Genomic DNA, 14075 nt, shown 5'->3' on the forward strand with positions numbered 1-14075 from the left:
GTGTATTGGTTCCAAGGCAGAAGAGAGGTAAGGGCTAGGTAGTGGGGGTTAAATGGTCATACAGCTAGGAAGTATCTGAGGCCAAATTTGTTTGCTCTTTTCTTTTACTACATTCTTTTTCATAAAGGGAATAGAAGGAAAAAAATCTAGGAGGATATGATAATGGGAAATCTGAAATAAGTATTTTTAATTATAAATTTAATGAAAAATTCTCCTATAAAATAGAAGAGTATAGCAGGATGAATTAGAGCATTCTTAATGAGTTAGAGCAGATTTTATTGTTTCAGGTAAATTCAGAAAAGCAGGAATAATAACCAAAACTTTAGACATAGTTAAAATATATAACAAGGGAAAATATATTATGCTTATGGCACCAGAGGTAATGAAATAATATCTCTTGATGTGCATGTGTATATAGATGTGAATGCGTTTATACATATATATTTATGTAAGTATAGGTACATGTATATATACACATATTCATGCATACACAGACATGCATACATATATACCAAATAGCATTAACTCTCTCTACTTTAATGAAAAGACAACTGAATTACAAGAGAAAAATTACAAAGGTATGGAACCTTGATGTGTTGCTTTCTGAACAAGGCAAATCCAATAAAAATGAACAAGAAAGAAGTTAAAGACTTGAAGAGAGTTAAAGGAAATATGCATATGTAAGAATTCTGATAATTAGTAGGATTAGGAAAATGTGCATATTTTTTAACTAGACAGAGCACATACAACACTGGCCATGTGATATGACATAAAAATCTTACTAGTAAATAAAAATATATTAACTATTAATTGTAATAATGATCAATTAAAAGCCTATGCAAAACCTTGAAAATCAAAGCTAATAAAATTAAAAGCAATAATAATAACAACAAAATAAACCCTATTGAATTGGTAAATCAAAGTAGATTTTTTTAACTCCTTAAAGGAACTATCAATTTAAAAAGAGAGAAAAAAATTGTCAGTATAAAAACTAAATGGAGAATTCATAATAGAGAAAAATAAAATAGAGGAAATTCTTAAAGCCTATTTTTATGCCAAAAAATTGGCAAATGGAATGAAGATATGTCAGTATGTAAAATGCACATTAAGACTCTACCTGGAGGTATATATATATATATATATATATATATATATATATATATATATATATATATATATATATATATATATATATATATAAATACACACATGTATGTATTATATTCATGTATGTAGACATAGGGCTTTGTATATATGTGTGGACATAGCATACATACATAGGTGTGTGTATGAGTGTGTATATTGTTCTTGTTCTTCAGTCATTTTTTATTTGTGATTTGTGACTCCATTTGAGGTTTTCTTGGCAAAAATACTGAAATGGCCTGCCATCTCCTTCTCCAGAAGAAATAGAATCCAAATATATATGTACACATAAATACAATATGGACATACACATACATATACTTAAACAAACAAACCAGTACGTGAATATACACATCAATTATAGATATTGTAATAAGGGACTATTTTGATTGGTACTTGATAACTAAAGATCAGGGTTGTTACCTACTTTCTTCCTCCTTTCCTTCAGCCTCCCTTTTCCTCCCCTCCTCCTTCCTTCTTCTCTCTTTTTCTTCTAAATCAACTCAAGGTGAGTTTATGATGTCTCAAATGAAATATTCTTTCTCTTTTCTATCTTAATCAAGGGTTTATTGGGGAGGACAGGGAAGGATCAAAAGGAAATGGAAGGAAAGAGGATTTTGAGGTTTCCCTATCACTAGGATGAGTCTTAGACTGGAGGATGGTGGAATATAGTTCAATTGGGAAAAATGGTTGATTGGTCTGGAAGTTCAGTCATTATCACAACAGAGCAAGTCAGAGAGAGAGGGGGGGGGGGAGGCAGAGAGGGGGCAGAAGGAGGGGGAGGGAGACAGAGAGAGAGAGAAGAGAGGAGAGAAAGAGAGAGAGAGAGAGAGAGAGAGAGAGAGAGAGAGAGAGAGAGAGAGAGAGAGAGAGAGAGAGAGAGAGAGAGAGAGAGAGAGAGAGAGAGCTGGACTTTTGTCCTTCTTTCTTCTGTCTTCAAAATCAAAGACCACCTTCCTTTCTTCAGTCTCCAAGACTAAGAGAAAAACTAGCCTTCTTCCCTCTTTCAAGGCAAAAAGGTCCAGCCAACAGTTGGTCTGGCCTCCAGCTGCCTTTCCCGGTAATATTCCAAATAGAACACTTTGACTGACAGGTCATCACTCAGCTGCTCCAAACTCCTGCTACAAAATCATTCTCAATTTCTCACTTCCACAATACATACATATACACACAATCATATAATAATCTATTTAGTCATCCATTAACTTGAAATTTTTGATTGTTTCTCCTTTTTACCTATTCTTTCTAAGATAAAAATACATTTAAATGACTGAAATATTTCCCACATATCAAATTATCAAAAATAACTAAAAGTTAATATATAACAGTTGGTAGTTACTATATATATATATATATATATATATATATATATATATATATATATATATAAAAGGACACTTAAACATTGATTTTGAAAACAAAAACTGGTAGGATCTTTTTTGGAGGTCACTACACCATAACAAATATAAAATAATTCTACATAATTCTACCCTTAATAATGCCATTATTGGGAAGATACCCAAAATGATATAAAAAAAATGAATTGGGATAATGAAAATTCAATTTCTAACGTGTTTTTATTGATCATATTTATATGATCATACAAGGTATGTAGAGATACCATTATTCTTTTCATTTCAAAATGGAAATTAAAGCTCTGAAAGTTAAAATGACTTTCCTAAAGTCGCATAGCTATTATGTGGAGCACAATCAGGACTTGAACTCAAATCTTCTCAATAGAAGACTAATATTTTACACCTATATAATTTTACAATAATTATTTTAACTTAAACATGTTTTATATTATTTTATTTTTAAAATATTTATATTAAAATAACCAAATCAATTATAAATGTAACTGTAAATACAATCTTTTCTATTAGAATTAAGAACTCAGAATATTACCAAAATAATCGATTCTTTACATTAATAAAGCTACTGGTAGAAGTTATTAATTATAATTAGTTAACAAGTAGCTATCTAGCCTAATTAGAAGCGGAGATGTACACCAGAGCATGGATTTTTGACTGTCACCTTTAAGGCAAGGCCAGGGGGGAAATCCCTGTGGGTTCTTTAAGAAAATTTGCATGTTGGGAAGGCAGTTACAGAACTCTGGGCCTGTCTCTGGATCCCTCTCTCTTGAGCAGGTTGCTGGTGATTTTCTCGGAGACTATCTGTGAGAGTTAACTTTGAGAAGTTGGATGAACATCTGTGAAGCTGAGGAAGGTAGTTTGGGATTAAGAGCTTTTTCCCAAAAGGAGAACAGCTGCCAGGAGGGGGCTCTGTTTTCTTCTCACTGGAACAGCATCAGTGTCTGGCTCCGTGCTGGGAGAGTGGGAGAGGCCAGATAGAGATCTCTAATGGTCATATTGGACACTTTGCTGAGGCGGCCTGTGGATTTTCATAGATATTTTAAGAAGTTCATATAAACTGAAGTCCATCATTTTAGAATAGGCTAATAATATAGATTTAATCTATAGTCAGTCAGTGTACCTGGCAGACAAAGAAGACACCCTGTGAGGGGCCATTTGCAGTCTGGGTTTTAGTTAGAAATATTAGTATTAGGGTAAGATACTTCCTGCTTTATTCCTACCTCTTTTATCCCGGCCCTACCTCTCCTCATAGTTATAAATAAATGTGTTGAACCAAGCTGTGTCCAGCCAGTTCATCCACCGCCTTCAGCCGGGTTACACTAACAGCTTTAGCCCGTATCTACCACCTGATCTGTATCAATCCACTATCATTATCTAAACCCCATACCCATAACAGCTTGGTGAGCCAAATATGGATCTGAACTTACAATCTTCTGTAGACAAAGCAGACGAGAATATTGAAAGAAACTAAAGCAATACAGTATTTAGTATACTCTCATGCTGTACTTAAAATAAAAATCATCCAAAAATTTTCATAGCTACATTATATATAATGCAAATAAACAAATGAAAAAACCAGAAGCATCCATAATGTTCAATAATAGGAGAACTGCTAAAAAAAATAAAAGATTTGTCCTTTTTTAAAATTTTAAAGTAAATATATATGTAGATATGCAATTGTCAACATGGAATCTACAAGTCCCCAAACTTGTAGTTTGGAGGGATTTGGTGATCCCCAGTTTATTTAGTTTGGAGGTTGAAACCCCAGGTTTTGATCTTGTCACAGGAGAGTTTTCTCCCTGAGGGAAGGTCCTACTTCACTGGTCTCTGCCAAATAATAGACATCCTAGCAGTTTGGGTGGAAATAACTAATTCCATCAGAGGTTACGTATCTCTTTTGTCCCAATGGTGGTCCCCTTTTGTGTCCATTGTAAAGCATCAGCCCCTCACTGTTATTCCTGTCTGGAACTCCTCCTTGAGGGTAGGTCAACCCCTGGTGAACCAGAGCTTTGCTCACCCAGCATGTGAAGACTGCTTCAGCGGAAGAAACCAATAAGAAGGTTCAACGGCTGAGATGGCGACGCAGCAAAGCACTGTGGAGTGCTTAGGCGTGTTGGAGCACAAAGGACAACAAGGCCATCCAATGCAGCTGAGGAAGTCTCCAGGTGTCATGATTTTTCGTGCCACTGGACCCAGGCTTCTAACGCCGAGAGAGTGAGACTGTCTCTGTGCATAGACTTTTCCACTTAAATCTCCTTCACACACAAGTGTCTTTGTGAACACTCATCTATCATAGATGAAAACGCACAAAGACAAAACCGAGAGACTACTACTACTACTACTAGTACTACTACTAGTACTACTACTAGTACTACTACTAGTACTAGTACTAGTACTACTACTACTACTACTACTACTACTACTACTACTACCATTATAGATTCAATCAACTGTCCCTCTGATCTTCAGTCCCCATGTTTTACCTAGAAAGGTATTTAAGCTCCCCAACTTTAATGGCTCCTTGGAATTGTCATTCTTTCACCTTTGGCATTCCCAGGGGTCAGTGTCTAGAGTGTCCAGAGTTCAATCCTCAGATTCTGTGCAGTTATGTGGCATGCAGCTCTTGTCTAGGCCTACTATTACACTCAATCCCTTTTGCCCTTGATTAAAGAGTAATTTTGACTATTTAATAGTTCTGTGTTTTTTCCCAGTAATGTATATATAAAATAAAAGAATTCAAAGAAAACTTGAAAAACCTTTATGAAATATATACATTTTTAAAAATAGAACTAAGAGAAGGATACACAATAATCATGTTTATAGGAGAAAAGTAAATAAGAATGAATGGAACAAATATCCTGGGATGAACAGAGAAGAGGGAAATAAAAAGTGCAATGATAATTTAATTATTAATTTATATTGATTTGAATGTAAGTAATTACTTATAAATCTATATGTTTTATAGATTATTATTAAGTTTCTGATAAAACATCTCATTTAAAAATTAAGATGTTGTATTAATGTTTTATTTGATGTCAGCATTTCCCAATGTTTTTAATCCCTTGAACATATAGTTCTTTGTTACAATTCTGTTATCCTTTAGCATAACAAGGACACACTAGATTAACAAGGTTCATTAAGATATCCTCCAAAAAGAAAAAGAAAACCCAAGTAAAAGTGATTTCCAGCCCTTCATTCTAGACTATGTCTGATCTCAGTATCTCTGCTGAAATGACAGGAGGTGGTTCTAATGATGATGACATTTGGGAAGGTGGATGGCACTTCTCTAGAAACAGTTCTGTAGATAGCAGCACTGTCTCCTGAGCCCAGGAGCAGCTGTTAAGCAGCATCACATTTAGGACACGAGGGGCACATTGAGGCATTGCTACAATCTGAGAACACCTCAGAGTGCAGCTGCAGCCTTTCCCAGATGCCTGATGGCCCAAGCAGCTTTGGTGGTTGGTGTTATTTTCACACAATTAAAAAGAAAATCAATGAATCAAAGGTTTCTTTAGAAGACATTTGATTCAACCCCAGCCTTAAGCAAAAATCCCGGGTAAAACGATCTCGACAAATTGCCATCCAACCTTGGCTTAAACACAGCTAGTTATCAGGAACTCATTGCTGTTGTTCAATGAGTTGGTCATGTCCAATTCTTCAGGACCCATATGAGGTTTTCTTGGGCAAAGATTCTGGCACGATTTGCCATTTTCTTTTCCAGCGAATTAAGACAAACAGAAGTTAACTGACTTGCTCAGGGTCACACAACTAGAGAGGTCTGAGACAAGATTTGAATTTCAGCCACTGGGCCATCTATCTGCCTAAAATGATTTGCCATTTCCTCCAGCATCCCTTGGTCCGGCCCTTGCTTTCAGCTTTAAACTGCTTCTGACTGATAGCACAGGACACACCACCCTGCCGTCACCACTGACAGCACAGGCCTAAGGAGAGATTCCTGGGGCACATTCACAGAAGGCTCCCGCCATGCCATCAACAATTCATGGCGGAATGTTCTGAGGAAGCATGTCCTTCCCTTTTCCTCATCCAGTCAACATCTCTTCTTGCCACAAGTCACCTTCCTGGCCACTCGATGTTGAAGAGACAGAGAGCAAGGTGAAGAATCAGAACAGAGGCACGGAGACTTGGGTCACAAAGAGTCACCAACACTCAGCACTGGAACTCAGAATAGGAGAACTGGAAGAGAGTAGACTTTTGGTTTAAGAAGATAGAAGAAAGACAAACAGCTGATACTCAGGGCTCACCTACATCACTGCTATTCATCTATGGAGGGTTTACACAGTGAGCTTATGCTCAATGGCCTGCTCATTGGCTCCATCAAGGTAATAAGATCTAAATGACTTTATGGGATGTTCTGAATATTAGTACCCTACCACCTATGAGACCAGTTCTAGAAAACACTGATAATGACTAAAAAATTGATAAATCTCGAGTCAATCTGATATAAAAAGATAAAAGAATAATATCAAAATGCTAAAATAAAAAGGTACAAATTAAAATCACAACAAAACCAGGAGAAATAAAAATAATCACCAGAACACAATATATACATATTTTTATGCCAACTAAAATGAGAATTCAGAAGAAAAACTATATACAAAAATACAAGCTGTCAAAATTAACAGGACACCAAACATGGAACTTACATAATCCAATAATAGAAAAAGAAATAGATCTAGGTGTATAAAAATTACCAAGGGGAGGAGGGAAATCCAAGATACAAAATGATTTTATAAGAGAATTTTATCAAAATTTATAAAGTTCAATTAATACCTATATTACAGAAAAATTCTCAAAACTTGAAAGAGCAGGATATCAAATTTCTTCTATATGACAAATGCTTTAAATACTTCAATTAAAGTTGGATAATGCAAAGATTATGGCAAACAAATTTACTTAACGAATATTAACTCAAAAATTTTAAATAAATCCTGGAAATCAAATCACATCAATTTACTTTTTAAAGTCATTCACTGAAATAAAATATTATTTATACCAAAGAAAAAAAGATGACTCAAAATTAAAAAAACAATTAACAGCTATATAAAAAACAGAAATACATAAAGTCACATAAATATGTCAAGAGTTGCTGGAAAAAATTAAAATTTGACAAGTAGGATAAATATTAATTCATCCTTAAAACCTTAAAAACTTCTAAAAATATATAGAGAGAGTGATTAACCAAAAAGAAACTGAAATATAAGAACTTCTGGTCAGTATGGCTGCCTGGGTAGACCACCCAGTTTGCATTTCCTTTTTTTTTTTTTGACAAAATTTTTTGTCAAATTTTTCTTTGACAAGATTTTTTGACAAAAATCTGAAATTCACACAGGACCAAATAATGATTAAAAACAAATACAGACATCTTTCAATAGAGACACAAAAATCTGGCCAGCAGTGGGCAGGCATTAAGAAAGAAGGCTTCAGGCAAAGCCAAGGCAAAGCAGCTGGCAGCAATCCAACTTGATCAGAGATAGGCTAGAAACACATACGTGTAGTTTAAAAAAACCTGTGTCTGGAGATGGCAGGAGTCACATACCCCCACCCCTGTAATCCTGAGGATGATCTAGGGAGATCAGGAGTAATGTGAAGCTTAGAAAGCTGTAGAATGTTGATATTAGTCTTCTAGGTAAGAGTAAGGACCAGTACATAAATAAGCTATTCCCTCTCCAGTATTATCTTTAACCAATTCCCTCCCTATTTCCTGAAAGGTTTTTAGTGGAACTTGATATATTTTTCTACACCAAATTTTTATGTATATGTATTTATAGACATGGATACATGTGTGTGTCTCTGTGAGTATTTCCAACCTTCTCTTATCAATTTCAGATAAGAGCGAAGATAATCTTAAATTTACCGCCCTTCACATCTTCCTCAATTTTTGCGTATCTTGCTTTATTGCTCCCATTCTGAAAAAAAAATTTCCATCTCTCTCTTCTCATTTCTACAACAAATATGTTCCTTTTATCCTCCTTTCCCTCTCTCTTCTTTAAACCTTCAGAAAAGAATAAATCTACCCATAGATGTAACTTTTTTTCTTTTTATCTGCCTCAATAGATTTTGAAAACATTAAGGTTCCAAAGGGACATTTGGTTCTTGTTTCTCATTAGAATGTTTACTCTACAATTAAAGCACTGACCAGATTGAAAAAGGAAATTTAAAAATTTAAAAACCAAATGACAATTTTGGGAAAGGATACAGGAGTACAGGCACACTAGTGCTCTAGTTTGTGTGTGTGTGTGTGTGTGTGTGTGTGTGTGTGTGTGTGTGTGTGTGTGTGTGTGTGTTTAAACCCTTACCCTTTAGTTTTAGAATTGATACCAAATATCTCTTCCAAGGCAGAAAAGCAGTAAAGTCTTGGTATTAGGATTAAATGATTTAACCAGAGTCATACAGCTATGGAGTGCTAGATTTGAACTCAGGACCTCCTCGCTCCAACCCGGGTTCTCAATTCACTGAACCATCTAACTATCCATACTAATGCTCAATTAGTGGCATTCTTAATTTACTAGAAAGCAATTTAGAGTTATATTTTAAAATCCAGTAAAATGTGCATAATTTTTGACCATGCACCAATACTACTTACTAGGCATAGATCTCAAAAAAGATCAAAGAGAGGGAAAAATTCATATTAACATAAACATTTACAATTGTATTTTGTCTTAACAAAGAATTAGTAACAAAGAGTCCACCTGTTTAGGAATGGAATAACAAATTATGGCACATTAATATAATTTATTGTTATTGTACTATGAAAAAAAAACAAAAGAAATAGATTTAGGGAAACCTAAAAATACTTTTAGAAACAGATACAGAGTAAAGGGAGCAGAACCAGGGAAGAAATTTAGACAATGACTAAGATAATGTAAAAGAAAATGTCTTTAACAGATTTAAGAACTCTGAGCAAGTTGATGACAATACTGTGGCTCCAGGTGACTGATGATGAAATATGTCTCTCAACTTTTGGAAGAGAGGTGATAAACTTGAAGACCAGGAGACATGTTTTAAGATTATCAATGTGAAAATTTACTTTGTTTTACTTTACTTGTGGAAAAGAAGAGTTTCTTTTATAAGAAATTTGTTGGGGTGGGAAGTAACAATATAGATGTCAAAAAAGTTACTAAAAGAGCATCAATGAAACATTTCAGAAATACACAGAAGAGAGCAGAAGGAAGTTCAGAAAGGACATACCAGAAAAGCAAATATTGGTTCAATGCATTCAAATTAATTCTCTTTTCTGTTGTTTGTTGAAATTAATTTTCATTAAATTCATAATAAAATGAAATTTTTTAAATAACAATTTTTAAAAATCAGTTACTAACAGGTATATCAGAAAATTACCATAAATATATTTTACTTATACTTTGGCAAAATCTTTGGTGAAGTCATTTAAGTAATTCCTGGTAAAAACATCAGGTGTTTTGGGAAAGATAATAAATAGTACAATTGTAAGGAATTGGATCTATTTGGAACTACCCATGCTCAGTATCATAGAACTATAGTATTAGAACTTAAAGGGACTCAACATTTTACAGTTGAGAAAACTGACTTTCTCAAGGTGACAGAAATAGTGTCAGAGGTAGAATTTGAACTAAGCAGTCAGTGTTCTTTCTCCTATGTCAGACAGCAAGAATAGTTATTAACTGCTCACTGTCTACCGGGAAGGAAGCCTTCACATAAAGTACTGCAGGTACCTCTACTTGAACTTGGACTGCTTTTATCAGTGACTTCAATAAAGACAGAGATGAGGTCTCAATCAAATTTTAAGATGATTTGGAGTAACTAACAATGGATGGCAATCCATCACTGGGATGGATTGAATAGGACAGCTTTTAATTAATATTTCATTTAGCCTCAAAAATTAGTGAAACATAAAATATAGTTGTGAGGACAGAATTAGAAGATTGAGAAAACCTCTTTTTTTGGTATTTTATTCTGTTTTAAAGCATGAGTCAATAGTATGATAGGAATACCAAAAATGTTAACACAAACTTAAGCTGCACTAGGAGTGGCAGAGGTAACAGGAGTAGTTTACTCTGGTGAAACTACATTCAGAACAACATATCCACCTCTAGACATCACATTTTAGACTGGACAATAATATGCTGGAGAGTATCCAAAGTAAGTCATCTGGGATAGTGAAGAGTTTTAAGTTCATGCCACATGAGACTCAAATTAAAGAAGAGATAATATTTAGAATAGGTGTGAAAAGTCTCAGTGACACAAAAGCAGTTTAAAATTGTCTGAAGAATTGTCATTTGGAAGAAGAATTAGACTTTTTGATTTGAGTCCTGAAGACAAAATTAGTAAAAGTCAAAAAGAAGAAAACTTGGGCTTGATAAAAAGAAAAACTTCATTAACATTAGAGTTGTTCCAAAATTGAATAGTCTGCTCAAGAATTAATGGATTCACTCTTCTTGGAGGACTTCCTGCAAATACCAGGTAATTATTTATTTCGTAAGTTGTAGAGGGGATTGCTTTTTCGGGAATAGAGTCCAATGGATAGCCAATGGGAATATCATTCAAATTCTAATTCTATGATTCTAATTCTAATTTTAAAAATCATTAAAATCACACAAATTCAAATTTGTTATTCTTCTAAAGGAAAAATATTGGCTTTTATGAAATTATAGCTGCTCTGGCATCAATTTTCCTTAGTTCAGATTGTGGCTTTGTGAGAACCACAAATATCCAATAGGAATAAATTTTATTACTATGAATTTAGATTGGCATAAACATAATTTTCTACTTTCATATGTAGATATTCTTTAATATTCTTGTTTCTCAGAAAAAATTATTAGGTGAAACAGTAATCCATGGAACAGTCAAAAAGGACCAACAGTGCAATCAATAGCTCAGGCAATGACATGAATTTTATAGGATAGATTCAATATATTATAATGGTTTGGGGTTATGGATATCAAAGAAATATGTATCTAGAAAAGTTAGCATCCTAGTTGTGTAATGAAAGGGGGTGGAGGGATAACTGATGGACAACTTGAGAACTATGCTAGTATATAGATAGAATCCATTCCCAGGCTCATCCAACCCAGCTTTTCCTACCCCACATGCCCATTTTGCATGCATATGTTGAGGGATATAAGAGCATAGAGGATAAAAGGTGTGGGGCCAGACTTTCTCTCTCTAGGTCTCTCTGTCTCTCTCTCTCAATATTGGTGCCCGAGGGCTTTTGTGGGCTTAGGCATCTGGGTGGGCTTTAGATTTTGGCTTCCTGATTCAGCTTGGGGTATTTTTTACATTGGTGATATTTTCTGTCCCCTTCCTACAGTTCCCTTTTTTCCTATATCTCCATTTTGATTAAAATTACATTGTTAAGAGCTAATAACAGACTCCTGACTTAAGAGTTAATTTTATAACGGTGACCATAATATTTTAATTAATATTACATTTAATATTTTACTTTCATTATTATACTAGTATCCACTAAATAATAAAAGAATCCAAGGAATGGCTCCAGCAAGTTGGATGCATCCTTTATAGAGGATTTTCAGAATTTTAAAAGCAACAAAAATGCAGAATTAGATGATGGAAATAAGCTTTAATCTATGCAGGTGAGGGATGGATCACACTGAGGAGAATGGAAAAGTCAAAGTATTGAAGTATTAAAGACATTTGTCTTTGAGAAATTACATTGGCCAAATTAATGAGATGTGAGCTAAATGTATAAATTCCTCTTTTCTCAGTATTTTCAGAATAAGATAGAGTATAAGGAGAAAAGGCAATGAAAAGTAAAAATAATTAAGTAGTAAAAGAAGTGAAAAGAAAATGTGCCAATTAAGAATAGTAAGGAATGAAATTGTAACTGAAGTCAATACTATCAATTCTCTTCTGATTTAAAGTGCCAATATTTTTCAAATATTTGAGAAGTTATATAAAATATTGAAAGAATAAATAAACAAAGCTGAATTAAACAGTCTTAAAAAAAGATATATAATAAAAATATTTAATGCAGGGGAAAGAAAATAATCTGAAGAAATAACAAAGAGCAGAGCACAACACTGTCTATCCCCTGTGGACTACCAGGAATTTTTCATTTCATGCATCATTTACAACTTCTTATAGTGAATTCCAGAAAGCCGGTACATATACTTAACAGAAAATAGAAAGATGATTTGGGGTTATTTCCTTTAAAAGTGGCTTCATGTATGTGACATGGATTGTATTTTTTTCCATCCCATAATGTGTAACTCTATCAGCAGTCACACCTATCTCTGACATTAAAGATTGGACATAAGAATATACAAAGACATAGTCAGTGAATTTTCTCTATCACCAAGGTTTTCTTATGTACATAATTTCAATAATCACATTACATTCTGCTTTAGATTCCATTGTCCCAACTGGAATAGCTTAGACTACTAGCTAGCTCAGACCCTAGCTTTACTTTTACATCAGTACAGAAAAAAATAAGGTTAAAGATTGGAGAGTAAGAGAAAGAAAGGAAAAGGAGATAAGGGGACAAAGATAGAGTTGGCAGCAAGCGCATAGACCCCTATGGTAAAGTTGGTAGGAAATTAACAGGAGGGAAAATCCAGTTTCCTAGAAGAAATCTAGATATATAGTCAAATGGAGTTCAGAGCAAATAGGATAACAGAATAGAAAGAATACTGGGCTTGGGGTGCAGAAACCTGGTCTGAGTTCTAGTTCTTCAAATTCAGAGTTATACACCCTTAAGATAGGATGGTGAGAGTAAAACGAGCAAAAGATATTGAATCAGGAAGTATTTCCATTTAAATCTTAACTTATATAATTTAATAGCTAGTAACCTTATTACTTAACCACTGTAAGCTTCAGTTTTCTTATCTGTAAAATGGGTATATTACTTGTAGTCATTTACAATGTTGTTGGGAGGCTGAAATTTTTGCTGTTTATGCAAAGTGCATTTTAGGTTTAAAGCAGTAAGTAAATAAAAACTCACTATTTCTTACCTAAAGCACTCTCGTAGAAATTACAGGATAGGACTAAATGATTATAGTCTAAATGACAGCCTGGGACTCCATTGGCTATTCTTTTTTCAGCAATGGAGACTGTGAGTCAAGTTCTATTATTTCAAAATTCAGGTAAGTTGTAATACAGTGTCCCAGGAGAAAAATAATAATAATAACAATAATAGCTAACATTTATATAGTAATTGTTATGTGCCAGGACACCTTTGATCAAATCTGCTTTAATCACTCTCAGTATTACTTGTTCCATATTGTTTATATGTTCTGTAGGGGGCTTCTACAAAAAAATCACACCATAAATCCTATACCCAAGACACAGCATGACCCTGGTGATAAAAGCATAAGGGTCAGTCTCAGCATTCTTCCACTTTTGACTCTCTTGCTAAAGCACATACCTATCACCACCCTCTTGCCTTCCAGCTCTTCAAGCATCAAGACTAGCTTTTGACAACCCTTCTGCCAGCACTCTGATTACTTTCTAGGATAATTCTGAGTGACCATGAATAGAGCCTAGAAGCCATGGTGGGGGGAAAAATTGTTTCCAGAATTTGGACAAGTTTTGTTATTTCTATAT

General features: G+C 34.2%; 1 protein-coding gene across 2 annotated transcripts in view; it reads right to left on the bottom strand.

The window, feature by feature from the left end:
• The window catches only part of WWOX (WW domain containing oxidoreductase), a 1214741-nt gene that overhangs the window by 801244 nt on the left and 399422 nt on the right, over positions 1 to 14075 (bottom strand). The window lies entirely within an intron of this gene.

Source organism: Monodelphis domestica, chromosome 1 (genome assembly GCF_027887165.1).
Source record: "Monodelphis domestica isolate mMonDom1 chromosome 1, mMonDom1.pri, whole genome shotgun sequence".
NCBI lineage: Eukaryota > Metazoa > Chordata > Mammalia > Didelphimorphia > Didelphidae > Monodelphis > Monodelphis domestica.